Source organism: Salvelinus alpinus, chromosome 2 (assembly GCF_045679555.1).
Source record: "Salvelinus alpinus chromosome 2, SLU_Salpinus.1, whole genome shotgun sequence".
Taxonomy (NCBI): Eukaryota; Metazoa; Chordata; class Actinopteri; order Salmoniformes; family Salmonidae; genus Salvelinus; species Salvelinus alpinus.
In genome coordinates this window covers 48,214,080-48,234,474 of record NC_092087.1, presented here as the reverse complement: position 1 = coordinate 48,234,474, position 20,395 = coordinate 48,214,080, and the positions used below count along the sequence as shown (strand labels likewise).

The window sequence follows — 20,395 nt, the reverse complement described above, 5'->3', positions numbered from 1 at the left end:
GACTAGCAAAAGCAAAAAGTCCCACTTTTAATATTGTAAAAAATATTTATGACTTTGTATTATGATTATGATTTAGAACACTATTTTTCTTACATCATTTAAGCTAGAAACGTCATTCAAACTTTAAAACGTGCAGACTGGTCAGGAATACTGTGCTTGTATTCAACTTTTTGAACTATTAAGCTTTTTGACCTCCTGAAAAAATACTCAACCATTTTCATGGGATTTTTTCAACATTCTGAAGGTCCCATTGTTAAGCCGATGTTACACAAAGCAATTTGGACGCAATTTATGTTGCTTGCAACAAAGTTGCATCTGGGTTGCTCAGTGTGTCATTACCCAAAAATTGCCTGCAACTTACAAATAGGCAACCCAGACCTTTCTCTGTCCAGTTTCAACTGAAATTGTCCAACATTAACTGCACTAGCTAGCTAAGCTTGTCGCTAGCTTGGTAGAACATGGTTGGAAAATAGGCAATATTTTGGCTAGCTAGCGAAATTGTACAGCCAGCATTTATATTATGTCTATATAGATGCTATTACAATTACTAAACATTTGGATAAACAATTCATTTACGAAACCATGATGTGATGTATGACAGGATTGGGCGTTGCATGCAATTTCAATAGTGCTTGCGTTGCATCTTGTAATAGCAAAGTTGCATGAGATGATGTCACTTGCAACTTGTATCTGCAACAGAAATTGAGTCAAATTTGCTTCATGTGACACAGGCTTAAAAAACTCTCATGACTTCCAACATTCGATTCACTGTAAACAAAGTAACTTTTGACACAAATCAGCTACTTTGACCACTTTCCCAGCAAGTCAGACAATAACTCAGAGCTTATGAAATCTTTACTTCTCTGCTTTTCTAATCTAAAATTAGAACACTTCTTACACAACCACAAAATAGTTTTAAAGAGCTCAAGCAAGTCCCACAATTTTTCTTCATGGACAATCACCATCTAGGTGTCACTTGCTTTCAATGTCCCTCACATCCTGCACAGTTTATTGGCAATAGTGCAGTGCCAGCGGACACTGCCCTAGGTTACTGTATAGGAAAACAAACCCACAGCTGCAAGGTTCACATGCTTTGCTTTGTTTTAAGATGGGAACCTATGGCAAGACTATTTCACTCACTCAACAACTACATAATTGCAGAGATGTCTGTGATTTCACATAAAGCCTGCATGCATTACTTTAAATAAGTATATATGAGTGCTGCTTGTAATGTTCTATTATCTATTTACAGTATTTTACACTCAAAATGGTTGATAATATCTAATCTTTCTGATATACATTGTTATGTGTGTAAAACGTTTTTATGTCAATTCTTGCCATGCAGAATGCATTTAACCTGTCCTGTGGGCTTTCCATGCATCAAACTGTTTCATAAGATATGTACCCAACTGCAGGTGCACAATTTTTGCTGGGTATATAATCTACAGCCTAAGCATGATGCCATCAAGCCAACATGACACATGATTAGGCAACCTACGGCTGAATATCACTCTGTAGGCTATTCATAAATAAATCCAACCTTGTCTCCTCCCTCTGATATGAAAGCTGTACTTGTCCTGGTTCACACCCAGCCGCAAGCATTCTCTCTTATGTAGCATTGGCCACAGTGTGTGTGTGTGTGTGTGGCAGTCTGGAGGGGGTTCGTGTGCCACCTTTCACTCAATGCATTACAACATACTGTGAGGGATTATTCAGTATTGTGTGATGGTTGGTTGTGTCTACAAAACTAATTCTGTAGTATTCTAATTCTAGAACATACATGTTTTATAAGGCTCACACTTATAAAACACTGGACACAGTAAACTAAAGCCTGATGAAGAAGAGCTTAGGAGCAGTGCAGCCCTGTGACAGATTAATAGAGGGTGCTAACGCTTTCTCTATTATCTCACCATCCACTGCTGTTGTGTTTGCTGCTGCTGTGTACCTTGTATACGGTTACTTACTTCTGCAGTGTGAGCGGTCACATCCTCTCCATATGAGACATATGATTATCTCTACCTTAGTATACCATATTAGGTCCATGTAGACTTGCGCCTAACATATTTCTAATGTACACACATTCAATCAATGTGAATTTCCTCGCCACAATGATGATGACTGCAAGGACAGACACTGGGAGACGAGAAGCAAGTACAGGGAGTGAATATTTAATGAATAAACAAACAAGAAACAAAAAACAAACAGCGTTTGGACAAGGAACACATAATGACATTAATGCTGACTCGGGAAAGAAACAGAGGAAGTGACAGATATAGGGGAGGTAATTAATGACAGTCCAGGTGAGTCCGGGTGAGTCAGATTAAGCGTTGATGTGCGTAAAGATGGTGACAGGTGTGCGTAATGTTGAGCGGCCTCGTGCGCCAGAGAGGGGGAGCGGGAGCAGATGTGACAGTACCCCCACTCTAGGGGCGCCACCTGGCATCCTACCTGGGCGACTCTGACGAGCCGGCCGAGGCGCGGGAGCCCGACGAGCCAGCCGAGGCACTCGTCGGGCTCCCGATATAGGGGAGCCGGCTGAGGCCCTTTGTCTGTCATTGTCGGGCTCCCTGGGCCCAGGGACGAGCCGGCCCAGGGAGCCCGACGAGCCGGCCGAGGCACTCGTCGGGCTCCCGATATAGGGGAGGTAATTAATAACGTGATGGAGTCCAGGTAAGTCCGATGAAGCACTGATGCGCATAATGATGGTGACAGGTGTGCATAATGATGAGCGGCCTGGCGGCCTCGAGCGCCAGAGAGGGGGACCGGGAGCAGACGTGACAATGACAGACAAAGGGCATCAAAGGAGGGGTATTAATTCGGTACAGGACATATGCATGCATAGTGTGACTGCAACTGCATTCTCTAACATGTTTAATCCATGTCACATACATCTACACTAGGTTCAGGATTCAAATTAGGAGATTGTGGGCTGCTGGCCACTCCCATTTGCGTCTCAAAAACCAACGTGTGCAGCACCAATAGGCAGGGAAAATATTAAAGTCATCCCAACCCACTATTCTTAGGGCAATGGTCAAAACAGGATATGGTTCGGCACAAAAGGTCAATGTTAAGTTAGAAGTCAGCTTTGGATATAGTTCAATTGAGGTTTTAGCAGCCTAAGAATGTCCCTGCTCTCCCGGAAAGAAGGCGGTGCTAGGTTAGTCTTAGATGCCCTCTGACTTAATTTAGCCTAATTTCAGCAGCAGTGGCTGGATGCACCGGATACAGCACTGGACCTTTTGTCATTCAATGGCTGCCAGGGTATTGATAGCCACACTTAGCAGATTAGCGACGCAGCCAACCAGCTAATGCAGTGAGTGATACGCTCACCATGGTGCTATTCGCAGGGATCGTATCATTGTTAGATTTCCTGCTTTACTGCATAAAGACCATGAGCTGCAGTGCCAGAATCAACATGATCTTACGAACTCACTGGAGTGGACGTAACATTTTCAGGAGATGATGGTTAGGTGTGCAGGGGTTGGGTGAGAGAGCCTGCATAGCGTCTTCTGTAACTAATATTCTATATACGTATGCATGTCAGTCGTTGTGGCTGAGAGAGCTGAGGGGGTTTCAGAGGATACGGCTCATGGTCCAATAATCATATATATTAGATATGTGATCCTATATTATCTCCATATAGGGAGCGGTTAACAAGGAGGGTTAAGGGAGGGTCGAAGAGGTTTGGTTTGTGTGGCGACGAGAATTGTCTGCTCTTAACGGTCCTATGTGTTCCTTATGGGAAAAATGAGAATATACAGTGCCTAGTGAAAGTCTACACACCCTTTGCAGTTTTCACATTTTGCTGCCTTATTAAATGTAGAATGGGATTAAATTTGATTTGTATTCACACCTATCTGCACAACCTGCTCTACATTCTCAAAGTGAAAGAAAAATTATAGACATTTGTATTAATACTTTTTTTTTATGAAGATGTCTTAATGTTGTGAAACGCTCTGTATTTTCAAGTACATACTAATATAAGGGTGAAACATCATTTATGTATGTATAACAGTACCAGTCAAAAGTTTGGACACACCTACTCATTAAAGGGTTTTTCTTTATTTTTATTATTTTCTACAGTGTAGAATAATACTGAGACATCAAAACTATGAAATAACACATACGGAATCGTGTAGTAACCCAAACCAGATGGGATGGCATATCGCTGCAGAATGCTGTGGTAGCCATGCTGGTTAAGTGTGCCCTGAATTCTAAATAAATCACAGTGTCACCAGCAAAGCACCCCCACACCATCACACCTCCTCCTCCATGCTTCACTGTGGGAACCACACATGCGGAGATCATCTGTTCATCTACTCTACGTCTCAGAAAGACACAGCGGTTGGAACCAAAAATCTCTAATTTGGACTCATCAGACCATAGGACAGATTTCCACCGGTCTAATGTCCATTGCTCGTTTTTCTTGGCCCAAGCAAGTCTCTTCTTCTTATTGGTGTCCTTTAGTAGTGGTTTCTTTGCAGCAATTCCAGCCTTAAGGCCTGATTCACACAGTCTGCTCTGAACAGTTGATGTTGAAATGTGTTTGTTACTTGAATTCTGTGAAGCATTTATTTGGGCTGCAATCTGAGATGCAGTTCATTGCAGATTTCTGAGTCTGGTAACTAATAAACTTATCCTCTGCAGCAGAGGTAACTCTGGGTCTTCCTTTCCTGTGGCGGTCCTCATGAGAGCCAGTTTCATCATAGTGCTTGATGGTGTTGGCGATTGCACTTGAAGAAACTTTCAAAGTTCTTGAAATTGTCCGGATTGACTGACCTTCTTGTCTTAAAGTAATGATGGATTGTCCTTTCTCTTTGCTTATTTAAGCTGTTCTTGCCATAATATGGACTTGGTATTTTACCAAATACGGCTATCTTCTGTATACCAACCCTACCTTGTCACAACACAACTGATTGGCTCAAACGCATTAAGGAAAGAAATTCCACAACTTAAACTTTTAACAAGGCACACCTGTTAATTGAAATGATTTCCAGGTGACTACCTCATGAAGCTGGTTGAGAGAATACCTAGCGTGTGCAAAGCTGTCATCATTCCTACTAATTAGCGATAATAGCCAGGGTCAACCAGGTCTCAGCATGAAGCTTTGTCTATCTCTGACGGTCATCTGGATAACATGAGCATCTGGATTTAGGGAGACACTTGAGTATTCCTGTGTCATTTGAGAGAGACAACAGGACCCTTAACAATGTGCGTACTGCTTTAATATTGAGACACTGATTTGGAACATGGGAAACATAATAAGCAGAAGACAAAGAGTTTTCATTCATTCATCCCTGTCGCACCGGCTGGTGCATATTGCAGAAACAAAGGCTCTGCACTTTTGTCTGGCCATATTTTCCAACGTGCCCCAGCTTTGCTGATGGTGCCTTGGGCCCACCCCAAAGACAAATAAAGAGTTTGATACGAGCTTGAACGTTTGAGTCAGGACAGCACAGGACGTGCCAAGTTCCTCAGTGTCCACATCACTTAAGGGTCTATCGTGGTCCAAAGACATCAACACAGTCGTGAAGAGGGCACAACACCTCCTCCCCCTCAGGAGGCTGAAAAGAATTGGCATGGGCCCTCAGATCCTCAAAAAGTTCTACAGCTGCACCATTGCGAGCATCTTGACTAGCTGCATCACCGCTTGGTTTGGCAACTGCTTGGCACCCGGCCGCAAGGTGTTACAGAGGGAAGTGTGTATGGCCCAGTACATAACTGGGGCCGAGCTCCCTGCCATCCAGGACATCTATACCATGCGGTGTCAGAAGATGGCCCTAAAAACTGTCAAAGACTCCGGCCAGCCAAGTCATAGATTGTTCTCTCTGCTACCGCACGGCAAGATGTATCGATGCACCAAGTCTGGATCCAACTGGACCCTGAACAGCTTCTACCCCCAAGCCATAAGACTGCTAAATAGTTCAATAGTTAACCAAATAGCTACCCGGACTATCTGCACTGACCCTTTTTTGCACATCACATACGCTGCTGCTACTGTTTATTATCTGTCACTGTATTCCTACTTACATGTACATATTACATCAATTACCTTGTGCCCCTGCACATCGACTCGGTACTGGTACCCTTGTATATAGCCAAGTTATCGTATCTATTATTACCTGCTTGGCTTTTCTATTATTTCTCTATTTCCTTTCTCTCTGCATTGTTGGGAAGGACCTGTAAGTAAGCATTTCACTGTTAGTCCACACCTGTTGTTTACAAAGCACGTGACGAATACAATTTGATTTGGATTTAAACACAGATACAAAAATCAATTTTGTTCATTTCATGTTATTTGTCATGCACAGCTGACAACACAAATAATATTACATCCATCATAACACAGATAGAGTGCAAGCAATTTGTTCAACACATTATCGCAGGTAGTGTGGGCCTAGTCCATGGAGGCGGTGGGTAGCTCAGAACAGTGGTACAGGAGTCATTTCTTAGATCACAGACTGTGGAACCCAGAACCCTGTGGTGTAGAGCTGAGACAGTGCTGCAGAAGTGAGATGTCAGAAGCTAGGGCTGTGGTGAGGAACCCTCAGGCCCCAGAGTAGGAACCCCAGCAAGATGAAGAAAGAGAGAGCCAGGAGGAGCAGTACCACCAGGACCCAGCGACAGTAAGACAGCCAGGAAGCTCGGGGATTCTGCTCTGACAGAACCACTAGCCTGGAGAAAAAGGAGCAGGTTCAAATCATGACCTCAGCAAATGTACATGCTATGGCCAGATTTATGTCTACCTCATCATTATCCCACAGTTGCATGTTTGTTTACAGGGCATCCCTGGCTGTGTCCCTATTGTCTTCAATGTACACACTTTCTAGCATGCCTAGATAAGGACAACCATCTGCTATATCAGAATACTAATATGACGTTGTAAGTAATCTTAGTACAATTTAAAAGCAACTTAATAACGTTAAGTCATCTTAATACTCACGGCTCTGAGGTGATGACTGATTCGGCCATAGAGAGCTCATTGGGCTCGGCTGTGCCAGCTATTGACCCCGTTGCTGACTCCACCCCTGACCCCTCGGCTTCGGCATCACACTCCAGGACAGCAGATCTCCGCCTGTGACGTAGCGTCATCTGCAGGGAACTGACACACACAGACACAGGCAGCCACAAAGCCCTGCATCAGCCACACCTGACCCTTGCTCAGGTCCTTACTCCAATCTCAGTGAGACAATGGTGAACCAGTTGATGAGGTAGGGGCTACCTGGTGTGAGGGGCTCTCTCGCTCTCGTCCTCCAGGCTCTGGGAGCTCTGTGTGGAGCTCTGTCTGATGAGGAGGGTGGAGTGGGGAGATGGGATTGCCAGGGGGGACATCATCTCAGAGGGCCTTTAAATGGAGGGAAACAGTTACATTTCCACTTCCATCATTTAGATCCACATTTACTTTGTGTTTTAGAAGACTAAAGTCCTCACAAGGTAACGGAATGTAATACACAAGAAACAATGCTGCCGTTGCAGAGGTCAACATAATTCTGATGCTGTCAACATAAGGCGCAGAACATTAACAATCCACAAGATCAGCAGACACCATGCACACGCAATGTGTTCTCTGCAGCAGTTATTAGTTATCAGCAGTTAGTCATCATGGGTTTATACTGCAGTCCGTGCACTTGTGTCTAAGCCTGTGTGGTGCTCATGCTTATGAAAGCCAAGGCTCGCCCCCACTTTGACTAGTGACTAGCATGGCCATCTAGCGACGACCGACTGTGCAGATGACGGTCATGACAGGGCAGGTTTTACTGTACCTGCTGGCTTGGTTCACACTGCCTACTTCTGGCCCCTGGCTGTCAGTGTCAGCACCGGCCCTGCAACCCTCCTGGAACTTGGTTTCTAGGTCGCTGAGCTAAGGAAGGGTAAAACGAGAGGGGGGGGGGGGGGGTGGAGATGAGAGGAGGAGATGGAAGAGGAGGGAGAAGGAGAGGACAGCACAGAATAAGAGTTGGTCACAGGGCGACAATGGGAGTAAGTCTTAGTGTCATTGTTTCTAACCTGGGACCCCGTTGGGATTAGTGTTACGCTGACTCTTCGCCGAGTGAGGGTCTAAGAAAGACGGGGAAAGAAGGAGAGAAAAATAAGTGAAACATTTGAAAAACTGATATTTTCGTTAATTTAACGGAGATATTTGAGGGCAGAAAATGAGAAGACAGAACAGAAAAAGACCTTGACGTGAAGTGTCTGTTACCTGTAGGGAGTCTCGTCTGACAAACCGATTCCTGACGTCTCCTTCCTCTGCATTGAGAGAAAGCCAACAGTCAGAACACAGCCTTTCCATGTGTGAACTATCTTGTTACACTGAACAGTTTGATGAAACTGTTCCCTATTATGATAATCATATGAGAATCAATACTTCAAATAATAGATTGATTCAGAAAAGAGTGCAGTGTGCTAAAATGTACTTTCACATGTCCACAACAAAGTAACCCCCAACCCCCCAATTCAATTATCTGTTGCCTGTATCATAGTTCCTCCGTGCCACAGAGGGGCAGCACTTGCCTGAGTCACTGTGATTCCTGCCCCGGCTGCGGTGGAGCCGCTTCCTGGTCTCCAGCAGCTCGGCGCTCTCCACAGCATGTCGACGCTTCAGGTGTTCCACATGAACCTCCATCATTTCCACAGAACAACAAACACGGGCTTCCTGACCCAGCAGAGACATTGATAAATCAACCAACCAATGAATCAATCAATCACTTAACCAATCAATCAATTAATTCAATTATTTGTATAACACTTTTATGCAACGTTTTTTTTCACAGAGCACTAACCAAAACCTGGATTTATACCCCAAAAGAGCAAGCCTAGGGAGCCAGACAGTGTCGCTGTCGTGATGACATCACTGCCTCACCTGGTGCACGACCCCCAGCATCTCAGCAGCAGCGATGATGTCACTCACGCCATCCAGCACTGTGTCTAGACTGGCCTCGATACAACTCAGGATCTCTGACCGCTCAGCGTCTACACACCTACCTCTCAGAGACTGGGAGAGAGGGAGGAAGGAGAGGAGTGAGGGAGGAGAGAAGAGAGGAGGGGAAGAGAGGATTAGAGGAGAATGAGAGAGGTAAGGTTTAAGCAGACGGTTATCAGACCATCAACTATTGTACAAGAGTCAAGCAGCCAGGTCAAACACGTGTGCACACATATATAGACGCGGGAAATAGGGGTGCTTAGGGTACTGCAGCACCCCCTGAAAAATCTGGGGGGAAAAAAGATTAATACAAATACATACAGTACCAATCAAAAGTTTGGACACACCTACTCATTCAAAAGTTTTTCTTTATTTTTTATTATTTTCTACATTGTAGAGTAATAGTGAAGATATCAAAACTATCAAATAACACATATGGAATCATGTAGTTATATTTGAAATTCTTCAAAGTAGGCATCATTTGCCTTGATGACAGCTTTGCACTCGCTTGACATTCTAACAGCTAGCTTCATGAGGTAGTCACCTGGAATGCATTTCAATTAACAGGTGCGCCTTGTTAAAAGTTCATTTGTGGAATTTCTTTCCTTCTTAATGCGTTTGAGCCAATCAGTTGTGTTGTGACAAGGTAGGGGGGGTATACAGAAGATGGTCTTTTACCAAATAGGGCTAAGTCCATATTATGGCAAAAACTGCTCAAATAAGCAAAGAGAAATGACAGTCCATTATTACTTTAAGACATGAAGGTCAATCAAATCTGGAAAATTTTAAGAACTTTGAAAGTTTCTTCAAGTGCAGTCGCAAAAACCATCAAGCGCTATGATGAAACTAGCTCTCATGAGGACCCCCACAGGAAAGGAAGCCCCAATGTTACCTCTGCTGCAGAGGATAAGTTCACTAGAGTTACCAGCCTCAGAAATTGCAGCTCAAATAAATGCTTCAGAGTTCAAGTAACAGACACATCTCAACAGCAATTGTTCAGAAGAGACTGCGTGAATCAGGCCTTAATGGTCAAATTGCTGCAAAGAAACCACTACTAAAGAACACCAATAATAAGAAGAGACTTGCTTGGGCCAAGAAACACGAGCAATAGACATTAGACAGGTGGAAATCTGTCCTATGGCCTGATGAGTTCAAATTTTAGATTTTTGGTTCTAACCGCTGTGTCTTTGTGAGACGCAGAGTAGGTGAACGGATGATCTCCGCATGTGTGGTTCCCACAGTGAAGCATGGAGGAGGAGGTGTGATGGCGTGGGGGTGCTTTGCTAGTGACAATGTCTGTGATTTATTTAGAATTCAAGGCACACTTAACCAGCATAGCTACCACAGCATTCTGCAGCGATACACCATCCCATCTGGTTGCGCTTAGTGGCCTATCATTTGTTTTTCAACAGGACAATGACCCAATACACCTCCAGGCTGTGTAAGGGCTATTTGACAAAGAAGGAGAGTGATGGAGTGCTGCATCAGATGACCTGGCCTCCACAATCACCTGACCTCAGGTGGTTTGGGATGAGTTGGACCGCAGAGTGAAGGAAAAGCAGCATGCATAGTCTTCAGCATATGTGGGAACTCCTTCAAGACTGTTGGAAAAGCATTCCAGGTGAAGCTGGTGAATGCCAAGACTGTGCAAAGCTGTCATCAAGGCAAAGGGTGGCTACTTTGAAGAATCTAAAATATTAAATATATTTTGATTTGTTTAACACTTTTTTGGTTACTACATGATTCCATATGTGTTATTTCATAGTTTTGATGTCTTCACTATTATTCTACAATGTAGAAAATAGTCAAAATAAAGAAAAACCCTTGAATGAGTAGGTGTGTCCAAAATTTTGACTGGTTGTGTATATATTTTTAAGTCCTATACTAGCGGACCGATATAGACGTCTGTAGCGAGGGCCAACATTTTTTTCAGCATCTCAGCTTTGGCAAAAAAGGTAGTTGTATAATTAAGAACAGTATCTTGCAGCGTTCAATACAGTGGCAAGAAAAAGTATGTGAACCCTTTGGAAATACCTGGATTTCTGCATAAATTGGTCATAGAATTTGATCTGATCTTCATCTAGGTCACAACAATAGACAAACCCAGTCTGCTTAAAATAATAACACACAAACAACTATATGTTTTCATGTCTTTATTGAACACACCGTGTAAACATTCACACTGCAGGGTGGAAAAAGTATGTGAACCCTTGGATTTAATAACTGGTTGTCCCTCCTTTGGCAGCAATAACCTCAACCAAACGTTTTCTGTATTTGCGGACCAGACCTGCACAACGGTCAGGAGGAATTTTGGACCATTCCTCTTTACAAAACTGTTTCAGTTCAGCAATATTATTGGGATGTCAACTGCTCTCGAGGTCATGCCACAGCATCTCAATCGGGTTGAGGTCATGACTCTGACTGGGCCATTCCAGAAGGCGTATTTTCTTCTGTTGTTGATTTATTTCTGTGTTTCGGGTTGTTGTCCTGTTGCATCACCCAACTTCTGTTGAGCTTCAATTGGCAGACAGATAGCTTAACATTCTCCTGCAAAATGTCTTGATATACTTGGGAATTCATTTTTCCCATGATAGCAAGCTGTCCAGGCCATGAGGCAGCAAAGCAGCCCCAAACCATACTTTACAGTTGGGATGAGGTTTTGATGTTGGTGTGCTGTGCCTTTTTTTCTCCACACATAGTGTTGTGTGTTCCTTCCAAACAACTCAACTGTAGTTTTATCTGTCCACAGAATATTTTGCCAGTAGCACTGTGGAACATACAGGTGCAATTTTGCAAACTTCAGACGTGCAGCAATGTATTTCTTTGACAGCAGTGGCTTCTTCCGTGGTGTTCTCCCATGAACACCATTCTTGTTTAGTGTTTTACGTATCGTAGACTCGTCCACAGAGATGTTAGCATGTTCCAGAGATTCCTGCAAAGTCTTTAGCTGACACTTCTTAACCTTATTGAGCATTCTGCACTGTGCTCTTGAAGTCATCTTTGCAGGACGGCCACTCCTAGGGAGAGTAGCAACAGTGCTGAACTATCTCCATTTATAGACAATTTGTCTTAACGTGGACTGATGAACATCAAGGCTTTTAGAAATACTTTTGTAACCCATTCCAGCTTTATGCAAGTCAACCATTCTTAATCTTAGGTCTTCTGAGATCTCTTTTGTTTGAGGCATGGTTCACATCAGGCAATGCTTCTTGTGAATAGCAAACTTAAATTTTGTGAGTGTTTTTAATAAGACAGCTCTAACCAACATCTCCAATCTCGTCTCATTGATTGGACTCCAGGGTAGCTGACTCCAATTAGCTTTTGGAGAAGTCATTAGCCTAGGTGTTCACATACTTTTTCTAACCTACACTATGAATGTTTAAATTATGTATTCAATATTTGTTTTTAAATACAATAATTTGTGTGTTATTAGTTTAAGCTCACTATGTTTGTCTATTGTTGTGACCTAGATGAAGGTCAGATCAAATTTTATGACCAATTTATGCAGAAATCCAGGTAATTCCAAAGGGTTCACATACAATTCAAACTACAGTGGCAAGAAAAAGTAAGAGTTGTTGCCCTGTCCATTTCTCTGCAATCCTCCTTCTAATGGAATCCAGAAAGAACAAAACTTTGTCCTCAAACCATTTACATAAGGTGCAAAGTTATGGGAAAACACCTAAAACACCAAATTAAATATTTTTCTTGATCAAATAACATGGAATACAACCACTTTTTGTACAGTATTAATTGACCATCTTTACAAACCACTTAATGTAAATGTACATTACTGTATTATACATAGGCTGGTCATCTAGTTTATACCTGTAGACTTTCCATCACCATGAAGAAGAACAATGGACAATACAGTAATTGAGTACATGGAGACATCAAGTGGTTTGTGATGATGTGGCTGAGTTGGTAAAGCATGGCGCTTGCAAAGTTAGGGTTGTGGGTTTGATCCCATGAGGGACCAATACGAAAAAGTCTGAAAATGTATGCGCTCACTACTGTAAATTGTGAGTTGGTGCAACAACTCCCAACCCCAAACTACTTTCCGTGGCTATGCTCACATACCTACCTGCAGAGTGTCTCTGGCACTCTCCAGTTCCAGGTTGAGGTTCTCCTGGGCCACGGTTCTGTCGTGTTCCTCAGCCTGCAGTCTCTGGGCCAGGGTGTACTGGTCACAACGGAACGCCAGAGCCAGCTGGGTAAATGCACTCTATAGGGGACAGAACAGTGTGTGTGGCGTGTATGTCACAAATAGTGCACTAATCACAAATAATTCTCACCTCTACCTCCTCTTCAGTCATCTCTGTACCACTAAGGGCAGGAAAGCATGGGAGAGAGATGGGATTGAGGAAATGGAAAGAAAGGGGGAAGATAATGGTGAGGTTGTGAATATCGAAAAAGTGTTAAAAGTGTGTCTGAGTATAAACTGACATGCGGAGGCCCAGTCTTTCCAGTATAGGAAGGTTCTCCCAGGAGGCAGCCAGCTGGTCCTCTGGACTGGGCTCTGAGGAGAAGAGAGGACAGGGTGTTCACAGCTTTGCTAGCATAGAACAACAGAGAGAGGAAATGGAAGAGCAGCCACGTCCTGTTGCTGGTAACAACGCAGCTCAGGCAGCCAATCGGATTCCTTACCTTGGTCAGACTCCGAGCTGTCCCCTAGTATGCCAGCATATTCACAGGGAGTGGCCTCCTTAGCAGGTGGCTGGGAGAGGGACAACACACAAATCAGTCAACAAGCTCTTGGCCAGGCTGTTATTATTGATGAGAACAAGTTCTCAATAGACTTGCCTGGTTAAAGCCCCAATGCAGTCTTTGTAATGTTATTTTTAAATCATCACTGCATGTCTAATAGATCAATGTGTGTGTTTATTTAATAAAAATAACTCCAAAATATATGTTTAATAATTTATTTCCCTGAGCCTCCATTGGCCCTTGAAATGCTCAGTCTGATCATGTGGGCGTTAGGAAATACATTTGAATATATTTACATACACAGCCCTGATTGGCTGATAGGATGTTCAAGAGCCCACTCCATTACCCACATGAACAGTTATTGGTCTAGTATAATCAGATCACATTGTGACTTCATGATGTGAGCCAAAAGTTCCATCTCACATAAACAGGCTGAAATTCCAGCCATTTTCTTCAAACAGCTCTTACACAAAGCGGGCATTATCATAATTTCCACAATTTCAGACTGTTATATCGAAGTCATAGCGTGGAAATATCATTAAACAAAACAGAAAATCTAGTTTTTAACGGCAATCCCCCTTTAAAGAATTACTAAATAAAGAGAGAAGTTATCCTTCTTACCTGTGCACTCATGGTCCCAGTGTTGGGCAGAGTGGTATGGAGGGTGAGTACAGTACCAGCCCTACGGAAAAGACAACTTCCCACCTTCCTCACTGCTGAGAGTGAGTGAGAGAGAGAGAATCAAGTATATTAAGATGGCACACATCCCATTTTCAAGGAAAGGATCACCTGAACGCCTCACAAGTCCTCAACTGGCAGCTTCATTAAATTGTACCCGCAAAACACCAGTCTCAACGTCAACAGTGAAGAGGCGACTCCGGGATGCTGGTCTTCTAGGCAGAGTTGCACATCTCAGACTGGCCAATAAAAAGAAAAGATTAAGATGTGCAAAAGAACACAAACACTGGACAGAGAAACTCTGCCTTGAAGGCCAGCATCACTGAGTCGCCTCGTTAACGTGTGACATTGAGACTGGTGTTTTGCGGTACTATTTAATGAAGCTGCCAATTGAGGACTTGTGAGGCGTCTGTTTCTCAAACTAGACACTAATGTATTTGTCCTCTTGCTCAGTTGTGCACCAGGGCCTCCCACTCCCCTTTCTATTCTGGTTAGAGCCAGTTTGCACTGTTCTGTGAAGGGAGTGGAACACAGCGTTGTACAAGATCTTCAGTTTCTTGGCAATGTCTTGCACGGAATAGCTTTAATTTCTCAGAATGAGAATAGATTGACGAGTTTCAGAAGAAAGTTATTTTTTTCTAGCCATTTTGAGCCTGTAATCAAACCCACAAATACTGATGCTCCAGATACTCAACTAGTCTAAAGAAGGTACGTTTTATTGCTTCTTTAAATCAGGACAACAGTTTTCATCTGTGCTAACATAGTTGCAAAAGGGTTTTCTAATGATCAATTAGCATTTTAAAATTATAAACTTGGATTAGCTAACACAACGTGCCATTGGAACACAGGAGTGATGGTTGCTGATAATTGGCCTCTGTACACCTATGTAGATATTCCATTAAAGAAACCTGCCTTTTCCAACTACAATAGTCATTTACAACATTAACAATGTCTACACTGTATTTCTGATCAATTTGATGTTATTTTAAAATTGACATTTTTTTTAATTTTCTTTCAAAAACAAGGACATTTCTAAGTGACCCCAACCTTTTGAACGGTATTGTATATTCACAGTATTATGAATGAATTGTGGTTTATTTGGTAGAATTTCGTAGTGTGACTGATTTGACTAATTGCATTAGTACTGTACAAAGTTAGAGGTGCGCTATTTGATAGATTCCCCCGCTCCCCCAGGCTTCCAGTAGGGAGACCTGAGGTCAACCTACCCCCGCCCCCCACCCCATCTTGTACTTCTGAGTGGGAGACCTTCCCAGGCAGTAGCCTGCCTAGCTCACAAACTAGAATCAGGGCGCCCACTCGGACAAGGTTAATTGACCCACAGTCCCACACGGTGACATGATATCTTGACGTGACATGCAAATGAGCGATAGAAAACCAATTACACAAATGTCACTATTCCTAAAAAAAAATTGTGCAGGCGTCCCGTGCCTCCCCCAGCAAGATGCCCACCTGGGCGGCTGCTGATGTCGCCTATACCTAAATCCGCCACTGCTCGTGTGGCAAAGTCAATATCCATGCTTTTAAACTAGGGTAGTTACAATATGATGGGACACCATTATTTTCTTACCAGTATGGTGACAGGCCCATGGTGAGTGTCCAAGGATGTTTTATGTCTGTCAGGAGCTACTGAGCACAGACAAATGTAGGTCTGGTGATGCTGAGCACACTCCTTCCATCTCTCTCTCTTCTTTCTTGTTCTCTCTCCCTCCTCCTTGTTCACTTTTTCCTATCCTGGCTTTTTTAAAAGCTCCCCTGACAGCTGTTTGAATTCCCACCAGCTGAGTTCCCTCACACCAACGGGGAAGTATTCATGGTTTCCAAGAACTGGTGATAAAGACAGATTACAGATCAAGCTCAACCCCAAAACAACACACATACACAACAGGCATAAGCAGTTTCTCTGGACCCCCGCAAAGTCGGAGGAACGATCGCTGTCCATGGTGCTGAAATTGCGACATGTCTGCATGCCTATCTAATCGATGATAGGATTTCTGTGGCGCCAGGGCTTAGCCCTTGTTATGCTAATTGACACATGTTTATTGGTAGGCCTATTTGATCGTCATTTTCTCATGTTAAGCCTAACATTTCACGAAGCTATACACGGTCTCGCAATGCTGCCATTTTTAGACTGCTCGCTGGTGGCAATAATGGAATTACTTGTTCAGTAGGCCTAATTAAAATTGGAAATTCAAACATTGCAGATTGTAAAATAAATGTTCGACGCAATAGCATACTATGCAGCTATCAATTTTTAGAATACACAACTGTTCTCTATAGGCTACCTGAACCTGCATGACATGAGCCTTCCTCGCGCTCTCTCCCAGCTTGGACAGAAAGTTGGCCGTAAAACCAGTCTTAATGCGAAATAGTGCAGTCAGTTCACCCTCAAAACACTAGCTTACTAGGGATTGTTTCATTATTCAGTGTACCATCTATAGCTATATACCGTATTTAGCTGCTATTTAAAACACGTTTTATTATAATGTGACACATCAAAAAAAAAATTGTGTACTTGACTCAAACAAGGTTCAGTATGTCCACTGACTACCCTTCTATATTGCACACCCTTTAGTTTGTCCATTTTCATCTCACAAGATTTTACATAAATATTTCAAAATGTAAAATTTCAATAGCTCCTTGGTCATGTGACCTAATGACCTTAAACAAGGTTCTAAAGGGTTGGCAATGTGTAGGCCCACTGAGTGGACATTCTGAACTTTGTTTGAAGTCACTAGGTCGCATGACCAATGAGCTATTGAAATTCAAATGTAAAAAAAAATGGTGCTTTGTTTATGCTCCCTAACTAATTCAACTAGGAATACAAAATGCTGCTCACATTTCCACATGTTTATTAGCTTCGGAAAGCAAATTAATGCCCAAATCGTGAAAATAAGACCTGTCCAATGTTGTGCGCAATTTTTCCAACATAATGACATTTATTTGGAGTCTGTGGCTAAAGTGGTTTGAAAGCTATTGAGGTTTGAAAGCGCGAATATCCGTTGAATATCCAACTTGAAACTGTCTTTACCTCGTTCCAACCCAGACAGTGTTTCCTGAGACATTATGCATTAAATGTCCCTTGCGCTGCACAAAATTTGAACTTCGTCTTGAATGATGCATGCCAAAATATAAGCAGTTCCGTGGTTGCCTAGCCAGCGAGCTCTGTAAACAGGCTATTGTACATGTTTTAAGTTTTTTTTCTTTGCTCTAGGGCAGGGGTGGGCAACTCCAGTCCTCGAGGGCCAGATTGGTGTCACACTTTATCTCCATCCCTAGCAAACACAGCTGATTAATCAAATTGCATTCTAAACTGAAGATCATGATTAGGTGATTATTGGAGTCAGGTGTGTTAGCTGAGGCTGATCAGGCCCTCGAGGACTGGAATTGCCCACCTCAGCTCTAGGGTTTGATCACTATACTATGTGATCCACTGCCAAAATGTGGTGGCTTTTCGTGTGCTTTTCAGCAGCCGTGGCATCACGGTGGGTGCTGGGTGCTATACTGAACAAAAATATAAATGCAACATGTAAAGTGTTGGTCCCATTTTTCATGAGCTGAAATAAAAGGTCCCAGAAAATGTCCATATGCACAAAAAGCTTATTTCTCTCAAATGTTGTGCACAAATTTGCTTACATCTGTGTTACTGAGCATTTCTCCTTTGCCTAAGATAATCCATCCACCTGGACAGGTGTGGCATATCAAGAAGCTGATTAAACAGTTGAGGGAGTGTGCAATTTGCATGCTGACTGCAGAAATATCCAACAGAGCTGTTGCCAGAGGACCGAATGTTAATTTTTCTACCTTAAGCCGCATCCAACACTGTTTTAGAGAATTTGGCAGTACATCCAGCCGGCCTCACAACCGCAGCCCAGGTCCTCCACATCCTGCTTCTTAACCTGCAGGGTTGTCTGAAGAGACATGAGTTATGAAGTGTAACAATAAAATCTTTGAAATTGTTGAGTTTATATTTTTGTTCAGTATACATTCCTGGCAATGGAGGACCAGTACCAGACAAGCGGCTCCAATGGAGTGACTGACGATTCAAAAGAAACAGGTGTGGTGGGCTGTTGAAGAGCTCCGGGCCTGCTTTATTAGACTGTCGTTGTTTCTGCTTGGCGTTCCCATCGATGCCCCCGCCACTATAACTACACTACCTTTCCAGCCCAAACTTCATCCCAAACCGACTGAGAATTTCAGTCTCCATCATTTACATTTTTTGTTTGTTTTACTTTTTATGCGCTTTGATTCTTTGAAAAGCGCTATAAAATATTTTTTAAATGTAGCCTGTGTGTAGGCTATACCAGAGACGAGGGACTGTTTAAATTGCAACCACACAATTCAAACGCGGGTTCACCAGTATTAACGAAATCGCAAACAGCTTGTTTTGTTCAAGGCAAGCCCTCACGAACTGTTGTCTGCTAAAGATAATCTGTTTGTATCTGACAATTTATTGGATGTCCGGTATCCAGACAACCTGTCCCCAGTTTCCTATAGCCTACAGTTAAACTCTTTCCGTAACGTGTTGAGGCCGACAAGGAGGCTCAATTAAATATGTTACAGAACGGCTGTATTTGAAGCACAGCTCCCTTCCCCGTTTCCCTGTTGTTACGACAATCAAGCTGTTTTTACCATCCCTGTAACTGTCGCTTCTGCGGAGATCGTTTTCTAAACTAAAAGAACTACATCAGAAACAGTAGGCTCTTTGCGTGATATCCGCTTTTGAACTCCAGAGTAACCTCCACTAATTGCACTGGCGCGGTCGTAGCCTTTTCCACGGCATTCACCGATAATCCCGCATACTTTGTCATATTCCTAAAGCCCATGAAACAGCCTTCAACCACATATGGAAACGTAAAATGTTTATTAATTATTTTTGGCGGGTTACTTTTAAAATGAGTCTAGATGTCATTTAAAAACAACATCCCCCTCCTTTGCTCACCCCTGGTTGTGATGTCAGAGCTCCATTGAAGCTGCAGTCAGGGTGGTCCGCAAGGATTTTTTTCTGGCTTTCACATGCCAAATCCGAATCAATTGGAATGCTTTTAGCCACTTGTATAGTGCTGAAAGGGTTGAATAGGTATAAACTACGGCTAATTTCACCAAGACGTTCAGCGGTAATGGTGGGGCTATAACCAAACATCCTTTTAGAGCTCCATGGAATGCCAGAGGTAGACAGGATGACAAGTCTTCACATTTCTTACTCCGATTCTGCTCTCCGGCTCCCGATGTATTACTCCGAGCAGAGGAAGAGGCAGATGTAATCTGATTAAGTGTCATGGCTGCTTTCTGTGCCCTACGGTGGAGAGGTGACAGCCAGGGCACGCAACAGGCAGGATCAGGGTGGTCAACAGGAGACTGCTTCTATTTATATAACACACACAGGTGCACTGTATAGTCGTACACATACTAAGAAATTAGTTTTGCTCTGACTACTGTGCCAGGGGTCATTTTTATCTGACCCTTGCTTAACATTGACACAACCCCACTCGGAAAATTATGCTCCTGACTAATTAAAATTGTCAGCCATGCTCACTTCAAACTCAATGAATATCACTTTTAACGGAGAACAAATACCAGCCTGCATTAGTTGTCAATTTTACCAAGTGGTGTACACTGCTAGCCCCATGCAAGTAAACCCAGGTTTGACAAGATGGGACAGCAAATGCCAGTGACCTCAAATTATGGTTAGAATTTTAGAGATTCGAAATAACAGGTTATGAGCATTAGGTAAAAGGTTGACTTGACCCAAACACACAACTTTTGACATTAGCTGCATCCCACCTAGACATGACCACTAACCCCTTCAGCTTCGTGCCATATACTGGCCACTCCCACTGTGTTCTGGTATTATCACAAGGTCCAGTAGAACTGGTGCAGACAGTATGTGTAAACTCTAAATCGGTACCTCGTCTTAATTTAGCCCAGTTTAGAAACTGTTAACAGATAACACCCTTGACATTTAAATATCAATGGTTATAATCTTCAGGTATTGTGCATTACTTCCAAAAACAGGTTAGTGAATATTTTAGGTTTTACGATCACATCTTTACGATCCCTTGCATAGGGGATAAC

The 20,395-nt window shown here is 42.9% G+C and overlaps 1 long non-coding RNA gene across 1 annotated transcript; it reads right to left on the bottom strand.

Annotated features, from left to right (window-relative positions):
• Window positions 1-13,363: 13,363 nt before the first annotated feature.
• On the bottom strand, window positions 13,364-14,341 carry LOC139550963 (uncharacterized). Its single transcript, XR_011670161.1, has 3 exons — window positions 14,246-14,341; window positions 13,565-13,634; window positions 13,364-13,436 (listed from the first exon to the last, which is right to left on the bottom strand). It is a non-coding gene; the product is annotated as an uncharacterized lncRNA (long non-coding RNA).
• Window positions 14,342-20,395: the final 6,054 nt, after the last annotated feature.